Source organism: Rhipicephalus microplus, unplaced genomic scaffold (assembly GCF_043290135.1).
Source record: "Rhipicephalus microplus isolate Deutch F79 unplaced genomic scaffold, USDA_Rmic scaffold_288, whole genome shotgun sequence".
NCBI classification, from domain to species: domain Eukaryota; kingdom Metazoa; phylum Arthropoda; class Arachnida; order Ixodida; family Ixodidae; genus Rhipicephalus; species Rhipicephalus microplus.
Window position 1 is genome coordinate 95,001 of NW_027464859.1, and position 12,500 is coordinate 107,500.

The window sequence follows — 12,500 nt, forward strand, 5'->3', positions numbered from 1 at the left end:
TGCCACCGCACACCAAAATGCCGATCCGGCTGCCTACTTTAGCCAACAGGTGGAGCCAGGCGCGCCGTACTTGCGCGGCACTTCCCACGTCCACCGAAGTCGGTGCCAAGGACCACTTTCGGCGCCGGAGCCGCGTACGAGCCTACTCGAGGCGGAAGAACGAAGCCAGCAAGGGCCTGGCCGCAAGTGCGTTCAATTGTCGGGACGTCCAAGTCCCTCGTTCTTCCGTGCTTCCTCTTTCGGCAAGTCGTTGCGGCACCTTCCCAAAGCGCGCAGACCCGCTAATCGCGACGAGCGCGACGTGGCCGTGCCGCCTTTCCCTCGGCAGCAAGCAAAACGCCTGGCAACGTCGACGCTCCCCTAACCGCGATCTCGCACCGTGTTTCGTGTGGCGAATTCAAAAGCCGGCCGGCGCTGCTGCAACCATTACGGTCGGTACGCATACGCCGCGGAGGGCGGGACGGTCATCGGAGCGTGCGGTTCCTCCATCGAGTACTGCGCACCTCGGCCGTCGCATCGCCGTGCCATGACCGGCCGCGCGTCAACGCGAACCGGTGCCAGCGAGATCCCTCGCCTGCAAGAACCGACCGGCAGCCTCCGTCACCCGAGGACGCGGAGGCGCTTGCCGCGGACGGCGGGACGGTATGCACTGGTGCACAGCGGACCCGTCACATCGCCAGTTCCTTGACCGACCGCCGACGCTTGTGCCGTTCCTCTCGTACTTGGCAGTCGCCGCGCGATTGTCGGGTCTCGTTCTTGCACGCTCGAACGGTCGGGAGGGCACTCGGCTGGCGTTTCGGGAACGCGCAGCCTCGCCTTCTACCGACGTAACCACGACTCGCCGTTCGCGCTCCGCCGCTCCTGTTTACAGTACTAGGCGGTCCCGCAGCGGTCGGGTCGCGCATTTCGAGCGCTTCGAGCCACGGTGCAGTGGCGGGTCGAAAGCCGACCTATGAGTGCGTTGCGCCGTTTGTACCCGCGTCCGCCACCTGGCCGACCGATCCAAGGTCGCGGTGTTGGCGTCCGCTGGGCGCAACAATTTGTCACGGGGTGCCGCTCCACATTCAGGCAGCCCCGTGGGGAAAAGCCGACCCCGCGTCCAAACGGGGTCAGCGGCAGAAAGTGTCGGGCGCAGACGCAGCTGAGGCGCTCACCCTTCACAATCCGTTAATGATCCTTCCGCAGGTTCACCTACGGAAACCTTGTTACGACTTTTACTTCCTCTAAATGATCAAGTTTGGTCATCTTTCCAACAGACCGGCGCAACCGAAAGGCCGCGCCGGACATCGGTCCGAAGACCTCACTAAATCATTCAATCGGTAGTAGCGACGGGCGGTGTGTACAAAGGGCAGGGACGTAATCAACGCGAGCTTATGACTCGCGCTTACTGGGAATTCCTCGTTCAAGGGGGAACAATTGCAAGCCCCTATCCCAATCACGAAAGAAGTTCCACGGGTTACCCAGTCTTTTCAGACAGGGATAAAGACACGCTGCTTCCTTCAGTGTAGCGCGCGTGCGGCCCCGGACATCTAAGGGCATCACAGACCTGTTATTGCTCTGTTTCGTGCGGCTAGGAGCCGCTTGTCCCTCTAAGAAGGTTGTAAGGTGCTGGGAACCCCGCACCTATTTAATAGGCTAGAGTCTCGTTCGTTATCGGAATTAACCAGACAAATCGCTCCACCAACTAAGAACGGCCATGCACCACCATCCACCGAATCAAGAAAGAGCTCTCAATCTGTCAATCCTCCCAGTGTCCGGGCCGGGTAAGTTTTCCCGTGTTGAGTCAAATTAAGCCGCAGGCTCCACTCCTGGTGGTGCCCTTCCGTCAATTCCTTTAAGTTTCAGCTTTGCAACCATACTTCCCCCGGAACCCAAATACTTTGGTTTCCCGGAAGCTGCCCGCCGAGTCATTTGAGTAACTCAGGCGGATCGCTGGTTGGCATCGTTTATGGTCAGAACTAGGGCGGTATCTGATCGCCTTCGAACCTCTGACTTTCGTTCTTGATCAATGAAAACATTCTTGGCAAATGCTTTCGCAGTAGTTCGTCTTGCGACGGTCCAAGAATTTCACCTCTAGCGCCGCAATACGAATGCCCCCGTCCGTCCCTCTTAATCATTACCTCGTATTCCAAAAACCAACAGAACAGAAACGAGGTCTTGTTCTATTATTCCATGCAAGTTTATTCAGGCGACTCGCCTGCGTTGAGCACTCTAATTTTTTCAAAGTAAAAGCACCGGCCATCTCGAGGCACACAATGAAGTGCACCAAGAAAGAACCGGCATGATGTTCAGTCCGAGCCGTCGCATCGGGTAGATGCACTACTCGTCTGGAACTGAGATCCAACTACGAGCTTTTTAACCGCAGCAGCTTTAGTATACGCTATTGGAGCTGGAATTACCGCGGCTGCTGGCACCAGACTTGCCCTCCAATTGATCCTCGTTAAAGGATTTAGAGTGTACTCATTTCAATTACGGGGCCTCAAAAGAGTCCCGTATTGTTATTTTTCGTCACTACCTCCCCGTGCCGGGAGTGGGTAATTTGCGCGCCTGCTGCCTTCCTTGGATGTGGTAGCCGTTTCTCAGGCTCCCTCTCCGGAATCGAACCCTGATTCTCCGTTACCCGTAACAACCATGGTAAGCAAGTAACCTACCATCGAAAGTTGATAAGGCAGACACTTGAAAGAAACGTCGCCGGCTCGTGGCCATGCGATCAGCACAAAGTTATCCAGAGTCACCACACAATACGGGCCGAAACCCGATCGATCTTGGTCTAATAAAAGCACCCGTTACCCAAAGGGCTCCAGGCTCACTGCATGTATTAGCTCTAGAATTGCCACAGTTATCCAAGTAGGAAGAAACGATCTAAGGAACCATAACTGATTTAATGAGCCATTCGCGGTTTCGCCTTATTTCGGCATGTACTTAGACATGCATGGCTTAATCTTTGAGACAAGCATATGATTACTGGCAGGATCAACCAGGTAATCGTTCGACTGCGCGTCCGTCCTCGCCTTCGGCGGGCCGGACGCAGTCTGTGTGCGGCGGAGGCCACCTTCAGGCGCCCCAACACGCTTATTTTGCACTCCGAGATGACGGCGTTCGAGCTCGCTACGGCACAACCTTCCCGAAAGACGAGTGGGAGCCGTGCGGCAAGAAGCACGTTCATGCTCGCTCTTTTTCGTTGCATCGACTCGGTCGCGCCGTGCGGGTTGCCCAAGCCCGCTGCACTGTCGGTGGACCGGCCGGAACTAGCAACGGAGCCGAGACTGCAAAGCCGCCAGACGACGGGTCACGCCCGCGTCTTCGGCGCTTTCGCATCTGAATCGCCCGAGGACGACACGGAACACACCTCGATATCGTGGTAAAACGGCACCGTCCGACAACCAGCCCCTAACGCATCAAGCGGATGAGGCTGCAGACGACTGCCGTGGATTCCCCTGGAGCAGACCCGAGGACACGCTTGACGAGGCCGAAGCCCGCCGCATATCAGACACCCGGTCGCTTTCGCGTACGCCGCTCACGAGAACCCCCACATAATAGCAGCGATAAGTACCCAGACCTCCTTGGGCACTAATACGAGCGTACTCGAGAAAATTTCACCGCGGGTGTGCCCCGAAACGTGTGGCACGTTGAGCGTGCCACAAGTCTACGTCGCTCTCAAACCCGCCGAGGTCGTAGAATTTGCGACCCTACTCACGAAATTCCCACCGAGGATACGGCCGCAAACGTACCGCACCTTGGGTAGGCCACGAGTTTGTGCAACACTACGCTGACGGCACAGCACCGAGGTCGTGCGCGCACGCACGGGAAAATTCCGCCGCGGTTTCTGCCGAAAACGTGAGGCACCACGACTCTCCGCAAGTTCGCGTCGACTGCGAAAGACCGAAGTCGTGAACGACGTGTCCGCTACTCGCCGCCGACACGCTGGACACCAAACGTACAACGACTCGACGGCGTCGTAGAGGCCCACGACGCGGTTTTCCTTAACGACGTCTCGGCGTGGCACCGACAGGTTAGAACGGCCGACCAACGTTCCCTGTCCGCCGTTCGGCTCAGTCGAAGGGCTCGGCGACTTCGGCAACGCTGCGAAGCCGCACGGTGACGCACGCCATGTCCCCATTTTTTTTTTTTCTTTCTGCGTCTGCCGGGGTGCCCCTATAATAGCAGCGATAAGCACCCAGACCGCCGTGGGTCGCTCGCCCCGGCTGACGTGGTTTTTCGTACTCCTGCGGCGGTCGCCGTCAAGCACGTCCAAATACGCTACTTTCGTGGGCGCATTCACGCTCTTTCGCTTCGCCGGAGTGCCAGCACTCACTCTGCCAAAAACGGCGAACATCCGAGCGGCGGTTCCCACTTTTGCGTCGGCGTCGCAAACCCCGCCCCGGCAGACGAGGTTTGCCGTACTCGTGCGACGGTGGCCGGCGGGCACGTCGAAAGACGCCGATATCGTGCGCGAATTGGCGCACCTTGGCTTCACCGGAGTGCCGCCACTGACTCCTCCAAAAACGGCGAAGATCCGAGCGGCGCTTCCCACTTTCGCATCGGCGTCCCGAACTCCGCCCCGGCTGACGCGGTTTACCGTACTCGTGCGACGGTCGCCGGCGAGCACGTGGAAAGACGCCGATATCGTGCCCGAATCGGCTCCGTTCGGCTTCGCCGGAGTGCCAGCACTGGCTCGGCGAAAGACGACGAACATCCGAGCGACGGTTCTCACTATTGCGTACGCGTCGCAAACCCCGCCCCGGCAGACGCACTTTGCCGTACTCGTGCGACGGTCGCCGGCGAGCACGTAGAAAGACGCCGATATCGTGCCGGAATCGGCCCCGTTTGGCTTCGCCGGAGTGCCAGCACTCACTCGGCCACAAACGGCGAACATCCGAGCGGCGGTTCCCACTTAGCCGTCGGCGTCCCGAACTCCGCCCCGGCAGACGCGGTTGCCGAGCTCGTGCGACTAGCGACCGCGAAGCCGTCTCGCGACGCCGCTTTCGTGCGCGGCTCCCACTGCGACCTGGGTCACCCGAGGTCGACGAGCAAGAAAGAATGTCGAAAAAAAATTTTTTTTTTTTTGCGTCTGCCGGGGTGCCCCTATAATAGCAGCGATAAGCACCCAGACCGCCATGGGTCGCTCGCCCCGGCTGACGTGGTTTTTCGTTTTCCTGCGGTGGTCGTCGTCAAGCACGTCCAAACACGCCACTTTCGTGGGCGCATTCGCGCTCTTTCGCTTCGCCGGAGTGCCAGCACTCACTCTGCCAAAAACGGCGAACATCCTAGTGGCGGTTCCCACTTTTGCGTCGGCGTCGCCAACCCCGCCCCGGCATACGCGGTTTGCCGTACTCGTGCGGCGGTGGCCGGCGGGCACGTCGAAAGACACCGATATCGTGCGCGAGTCGATGCTTCTTGGTCTCGCAGGAGGGCCGCCACTCACTCCTGCAAAAACGGCGAAGATCCGAGCGGCGCTTCCCACTTTTTCGTCGGCATCGCAAACCTCGCCCCGGCAGACGCGCTTTGCCGTACTCGTGCGACGGTCGCCGGCGAGCACGTCGAAATACGCCGATATCGTGCCCGAATCGGCCCCGTTTCGCTTCGCCGGAGTGCCAGCACTCACTCGGCCAAAAACGGCGAACATCCGAGCAGCGGTACCCACTTAGCCGTCGGCATCCCGAACTCCGCGCCGGCTGACGCGGTTGCCGAGCTCGTGCGACTAGCGACCGCGAACGCGTCTCGCGACGCCGCTTTCGTGCGCGGCTCCCATTGCGACCTGGGTTACCCGAGCTCGACCAGCAAAAAAGAAGGTCGAAAAAAAATTTTTTTTTTCTGCGTCTGCCGGGGTGCCCCTATAATAGCAGCGATAAGCACCCAGACCGCCGTGGGTCGCTCGCCCCGGCTGACGTGGTTTTTCGTACTCCTGCAGCGGTCGCCGTCAAGCACGTCCAAATACGCCACTTTCGTGGGCGCTTTCGCGCTCTTTCGCGTCGCCGGTGTGCCAGCACTCACTCTGCCAAAAACGGCGAACATCCTAGTGGCGGTTCCCACTTTTGCGTCGGCGTCGCCAACCCCGCCCCGGCATACGCGGTTTGCCGTACTCGTGCGGCGGTGGCCGGCGGGCACGTCGAAAGACACCGATATCGTGCGCGAGTCGATGCTTCTTGGTCTCGCAGGAGGGCCGCCACTCACTCCTGCAAAAACGGCGAAGATCCGAGCGGCGCTTCCCACTTTTTCGTCGGCATCGCAAACCTCGCCCCGGCAGACGCGCTTTGCCGTACTCGTGCGACGGTCGCCGGCGAGCACGTCGAAATACGCCGATATCGTGCCCGAATCGGCCCCGTTTCGCTTCGCCGGAGTGCCAGCACTCACTCGGCCAAAAACGGCGAACATCCGAGCAGCGGTACCCACTTAGCCGTCGGCATCCCGAACTCCGCGCCGGCTGACGCGGTTGCCGAGCTCGTGCGACTAGCGACCGCGAACGCGTCTCGCGACGCCGCTTTCGTGCGCGGCTCCCATTGCGACCTGGGTTACCCGAGCTCGACCAGCAAAAAAGAAGGTCGAAAAAAAATTTTTTTTTTCTGCGTCTGCCGGGGTGCCCCTATAATAGCAGCGATAAGCACCCAGACCGCCGTGGGTCGCTCGCCCCGGCTGACGTGGTTTTTCGTACTCCTGCAGCGGTCGCCGTCAAGCACGTCCAAATACGCCACTTTCGTGGGCGCTTTCGCGCTCTTTCGCGTCGCCGGTGTGCCAGCACTCACTCTGCCAAAAACGGCCAACATCCGAGCGGCGGTTCCCACTTTTGCGTCGGCGTCGTAAACCCCGCCCCGGCAGACGCGGTTTGCCCTACTCGTTCGACGGTCGCCGGCGAGCGCGTCGAAAGACGCCGATATCGTGCGCTAATTGGCGCTCCTTGGCTTCTCCGGAGTGCCGCCACTCACTCCTCCAAAAACGGCGAAGATCCGAGCGGCGTTCTCCACTTTCGCATCGGCGTCCCGAACTCCGCCCGGGCTGACGCGGTTTACCGTACTCGTGCGACGGTCGCCGCCGGGCACGTCGAAAGACGCCGATATCGTGCCGTAATCGGCCCCGTTTGGCTTCGCCCGAGTGCCAGCACTCACTCGGCCAAAAACGGCGAACATCCGAGCAGCGTTTCCCACTTTCGCATCGGCGTCCCGAAGCCCGCCCCGGCAGACGCGGTTTGCCCTACTCGAGCGACGGTCGCCGGCGATCACGTCGAAAGGCGCCGAATTCGTGCACGAATCGATGCTTCTTGGTCTCGCAGGAGGGCCGCCACTCACTCCTGCAAAAACGGCGAAGATCCGAGTTGCGCTTCCCACTTTTTCGTCGGCGTCCCGAACTACGCCCCGGCTGACGCGGTTTACCGTACTCGTGCGACGGTCGCCGGCGGGCACTTCAAAATACGCCGATTTCGTGGGCGCATTCACGCTGTTTCGCTTCCCCGGAGTGCCAACACTCACTCTGCCGAAAGCGGCGATCATCCGAGCGGCGGTTCCCACTTTTGCGTCGGCTTCGCAAACGGCGCCCCGGCAGACGCGCTCGTGCGACGTACTCGTGCGACGGTCGCCGGCGAGCACGTCGAAAGACGCCGATATCGTGCTCGAATCGACCCCGTTTCGCTTCGCCGGAGTGCTGCCAGTCACGGCGCAGAAAACGGCGAACAAGTGTTTTTTTTTTTTTTTTCCTAGAATTTGTGTTATAGAAGGCACATTTGATATCGGACGATAATTTTCAACTTTATCACGCGCACCGATTTTCGTGTAGAGGTTTGCAAGTTTATGGGAATTTCTCCACTTGGAATAATGCGATTTAGTAGTACTACGAGAACTTCATGGATGTACTCAAGGGTACGGGGCAAGTCAGTTACGTCAACACCTGCAGATTTTTTACACTTCAAACTGAAAATTGTTGGTTGTGAGTCCTCGTGTGATATTAAAGGCCGATTCGCTAACACATAGAACAAAGAAAGAAAGGAAGAAAAAACGCCCGCGCTCGCTCAAGAAACCTGGGTTCGCAACAAGTGGCAACAACAAGCAACCGAGCGAGTGCGCCAAAACCCGTGGCGGCCGAACAAACGCGAAGTCCCAACCGCGTCAGCCGGGGCGGCACGGGACAGGAAAAATCACTTCAGCCGGGGCGGCGGGGCACCGAATAAACCTCGTCACCTCGTCGCAGGATAAAAGAGGAAACAAAAAGTCTAAACAGCGTCTGCTGGAGCGAATGCGTAATAAAACAACAACAACAACAAAAAAAAAACACCCGCGCTCAAGAAGTCTGCAATCCTCACAAAAGGCGACTGTGACCGAGCAGCGTCAGCCGGGGCCGTGCGGAAACGGAAAAACCGCGACTACCGGGGCGTCGAGGCACCGAAAAATCCTCTTCAGCCGCGGCGAAAAAAAAAAACAAAAAGAAAGACGGAGGGGGGGGGGAACCACGTCTGCCGGGGCGAAGGAAAAAAAAAACGCGTCTGCCGGGGCGAGCCCGGGTGCGGCACCACCTGGAAAACTGTGGCAAACAGACATGGCGATCGAGTGAGTGGGCCGCCAGCCAGGCTCAGCCAAAAAGTGCAAAGTCCGAACTGCGTCAGCCGGGGCGGCAAAAACCGCGTCAGCCGGGGCGGCGCAAAAAACCGCGTCTGCCGGGGCGGCACGAAACCGCGTCAGCCGGGGCGGGGCGAAAACTGCGTCAGCCGGGGCGAAAAGAAAAAAAAAACGCGTCTGCCGGGGCAAGCCCGGGTGCGGCACCACCGGGAAAACTGTGGCAAACAGACATGGCGATCGAGTGAGTGGGCCGCCAGCCAGGCACAGCCGAAAAGTGCAAAGTCCGAACCGTGTCAGCCGGGGCGACGCAAAAACCGCGTCAGCCGGGGCGGCGCGAAAACCGCGTCAGCCGGGGCGGCACGAAACCGCGTCAGCCGGGGCGGCGCGAAAACTGCGTCAGCCGGGGCGGCGCGAAAACCTCGTCAGCCGGGGCGAGCGAAAAGGGGGGGGGGGGGGAACCACGTCTGCCGGGGCGAAAGAAAAAAAAAACGCGTCTGCCGGGGCGAGCCCGGGTGCGGCACCACCGGGAAGACTGTGGCAAACAGACATGGCGATCGAGTGAGTGGGCCGCCAGCCAGGCTCAGCCCAAAAAGTGCCAAGTCCGAACTGCGTCAGCCGGGGCGGCAAAAACCGCGTCAGCCGGGGCGGCGCGAAAACCGCGTCTGCCGGGGCGGCGCGAAAACTGCGTCAGCCGGGGCGAGCCCGGGTGCGGCACCACCGGGAAAACTGTGGCTAACAGACATGGCGATCGAGTGAGTGGGCCACCAGCCAGGCTCAGCCAAAAAGTGCCAAGTCCGAACTGCGTCAGCCGGGGCGGCAAAAACCGCGTCAGCCGGGGCGGCGCAAAAAAACCGCGTCTGCCGGGGCGGCACGAAACCGCGTCAGCCGGGGCGGCGCGAAAACTGCGTCAGCCGGGGCGAAAGAAAAAAAAAAACGCGTCTGCCGGGGCGAGCCCGGGTGCGGCACCACCGGGAAAACTGTGGCAAACAGACATGGCGATCGAGTGAGTGGGCCGCCAGCCAGGCACAGCCGAAAAGTGCTAAGTCCGAACTGCGTCTGCCGGGGCGGCACGAAACCGCGTCAGCCGGGGCGGCGCGAAAACCGCGTCTGCCGGGGCGGCACGAAACCGCGTCAGCCGGGGCGGCGCGAAAACTGCGTCAGCCGGGGCGAGCCCGGGTGCGGCACCACCGGGAAAACTGTGGCAAACAGACATGGCGATCGAGTGAGTGGGCCGCCAGCCAGGCACAGCCGAAAAGTGCTAAGTCCGAACTGCGTCTGCCGGGGCGGCACGAAACCGCGTCAGCCGGGGCGGCGCGAAAACCGCGTCTGCCGGGGCGGCACGAAACCGCGTCAGCCGGGGCGGCGCGAAAACTGCGTCAGCCGGGGCGAGCCCGGGTGCGGCACCACCGGGAAAACTGTGGCAAACAGACATGGCGATCGAGTGAGTGGGCCGCCAGCCAGGCACAGCCGAAAAGTGCCAAGTCCGAACTGCGTCAGCCGGGGCGGCAAAAACCGCGTCAGCCGGGGCGGCGCAAAAAACCGCGTCTGCCGGGGCGGCACGAAACCGCGTCAGCCGGGGCGGCGCGAAAACTGCGTCAGCCGGGGCGAAAGAAAAAAAAAAAAACGCGTCTGCCGGGGCGAGCCCGGGTGCGGCACCACCGGGAAAACTGTGGCAAACAGACATGGCGATCGAGTGAGTGGGCCGCCAGCCAGGCACAGCCGAAAAGTGCTAAGTCCGAACTGCGTCTGCCGGGGCGGCACGAAACCGCGTCAGCCGGGGCGGCGCGAAAACCGCGTCTGCCGGGGCGGCACGAAACCGCGTCAGCCGGGGCGGCGCGAAAACTGCGTCAGCCGGGGCGAGCCCGGGTGCGGCACCACCGGGAAAACTGTGGCAAACAGACATGGCGATCGAGTGAGTGGGCCGCCAGCCAGGCACAGCCGAAAAGTGCTAAGTCCGAACTGCGTCTGCCGGGGCGGCACGAAACCGCGTCAGCCGGGGCGGCGCGAAAACCGCGTCTGCCGGGGCGGCACGAAACCGCGTCAGCCGGGGCGGCGCGAAAACTGCGTCAGCCGGGGCGAGCCCGGGTGCGGCACCACCGGGAAAACTGTGGCAAACAGACATGGCGATCGAGTGAGTGGGCCGCCAGCCAGGCACAGCCGAAAAGTGCAAAGTCCGAACCGTGTCAGCCGGGGCGACGCAAAAACCGCGTCAGCCGGGGCGGCGCGAAAACCGCGTCAGCCGGGGCGGCACGAAACCGCGTCAGCCGGGGCGGCGCGAAAACTGCGTCAGCCGGGGCGGCGCGAAAACCTCGTCAGCCGGGGCGAGCGAAAAGGGGGGGGGGGGGGGAACCACGTCTGCCGGGGCGAAAGAAAAAAAAAACGCGTCTGCCGGGGCGAGCCCGGGTGCGGCACCACCGGGAAGACTGTGGCAAACAGACATGGCGATCGAGTGAGTGGGCCGCCAGCCAGGCTCAGCCCAAAAAGTGCCAAGTCCGAACTGCGTCAGCCGGGGCGGCAAAAACCGCGTCAGCCGGGGCGGCGCGAAAACCGCGTCTGCCGGGGCGGCGCGAAAACTGCGTCAGCCGGGGCGAGCCCGGGTGCGGCACCACCGGGAAAACTGTGGCTAACAGACATGGCGATCGAGTGAGTGGGCCACCAGCCAGGCTCAGCCAAAAAGTGCCAAGTCCGAACTGCGTCAGCCGGGGCGGCAAAAACCGCGTCAGCCGGGGCGGCGCAAAAAAACCGCGTCTGCCGGGGCGGCACGAAACCGCGTCAGCCGGGGCGGCGCGAAAACTGCGTCAGCCGGGGCGAAAGAAAAAAAAAACGCGTCTGCCGGGGCGAGCCCGGGTGCGGCACCACCGGGAGAACTGTGGCAAACAGACATGGCGATCGAGTGAGTGGGCCGCCAGCCAGGCACAGCCGAAAAGTGCTAAGTCCGAACTGCGTCTGCCGGGGCGGCACGAAACCGCGTCAGCCGGGGCGGCGCGAAAACCGCGTCTGCCGGGGCGGCACGAAACCGCGTCAGCCGGGGCGGCGCGAAAACTGCGTCAGCCGGGGCGAGCCCGGGTGCGGCACCACCGGGAAAACTGTGGCAAACAGACATGGCGATCGAGTGAGTGGGCCGCCAGCCAGGCACAGCCGAAAAGTGCTAAGTCCGAACTGCGTCTGCCGGGGCGGCACGAAACCGCGTCAGCCGGGGCGGCGCGAAAACCGCGTCTGCCGGGGCGGCACGAAACCGCGTCAGCCGGGGCGGCGCGAAAACTGCGTCAGCCGGGGCGAGCCCGGGTGCGGCACCACCGGGAAAACTGTGGCAAACAGACATGGCGATCGAGTGAGTGGGCCGCCAGCCAGGCACAGCCGAAAAGTGCTAAGTCCGAACTGCGTCAGCCGGGGCGGCAAAAACCGCGTCAGCCGGGGCGGCGCAAAAAACCGCGTCTGCCGGGGCGGCACGAAACCGCGTCAGCCGGGGCGGCGCGAAAACTGCGTCAGCCGGGGCGAAAGAAAAAAAAAACGCGTCTGCCGGGGCGAGCCCGGGTGCGGCACCACCGGGAAAACTGTGGCAAACAGACATGGCGATCGAGTGAGTGGGCCGCCAGCCAGGCACAGCCGAAAAGTGCTAAGTCCGAACTGCGTCTGCCGGGGCGGCACGAAACCGCGTCAGCCGGGGCGGCGCGAAAACCGCGTCTGCCGGGGCGGCACGAAACCGCGTCAGCCGGGGCGGCGCGAAAACTGCGTCAGCCGGGGCGAGCCCGGGTGCGGCACCACCGGGAAAACTGTGGCAAACAGACATGGCGATTGAGTGAGTGGGCCGCCAGCCAGGCACAGCCGAAAAGTGCTAAGTCCGAACTGCGTCTGCCGGGGCGGCACGAAACCGCGTCAGCCGGGGCGGCGCGAAAACCGCGTCTGCCGGGGCGGCACGAAACCGCGTCAGCCGGGGCGGCGCGAAAACTGCGTCAG

At 62.1% G+C, this 12,500-nt stretch overlaps 1 non-coding gene across 1 annotated transcript; it reads right to left on the minus strand.

Moving 5' to 3' along the window:
- Positions 1-1,168: 1,168 nt before the first annotated feature.
- On the minus strand, positions 1,169-2,984 carry LOC142793164 (small subunit ribosomal RNA). Its single transcript, XR_012891483.1, has one exon. It is a non-coding gene; the product is annotated as a small subunit ribosomal RNA (ribosomal RNA).
- Between the last annotated feature and the right edge of the window lie 9,516 nt (positions 2,985-12,500).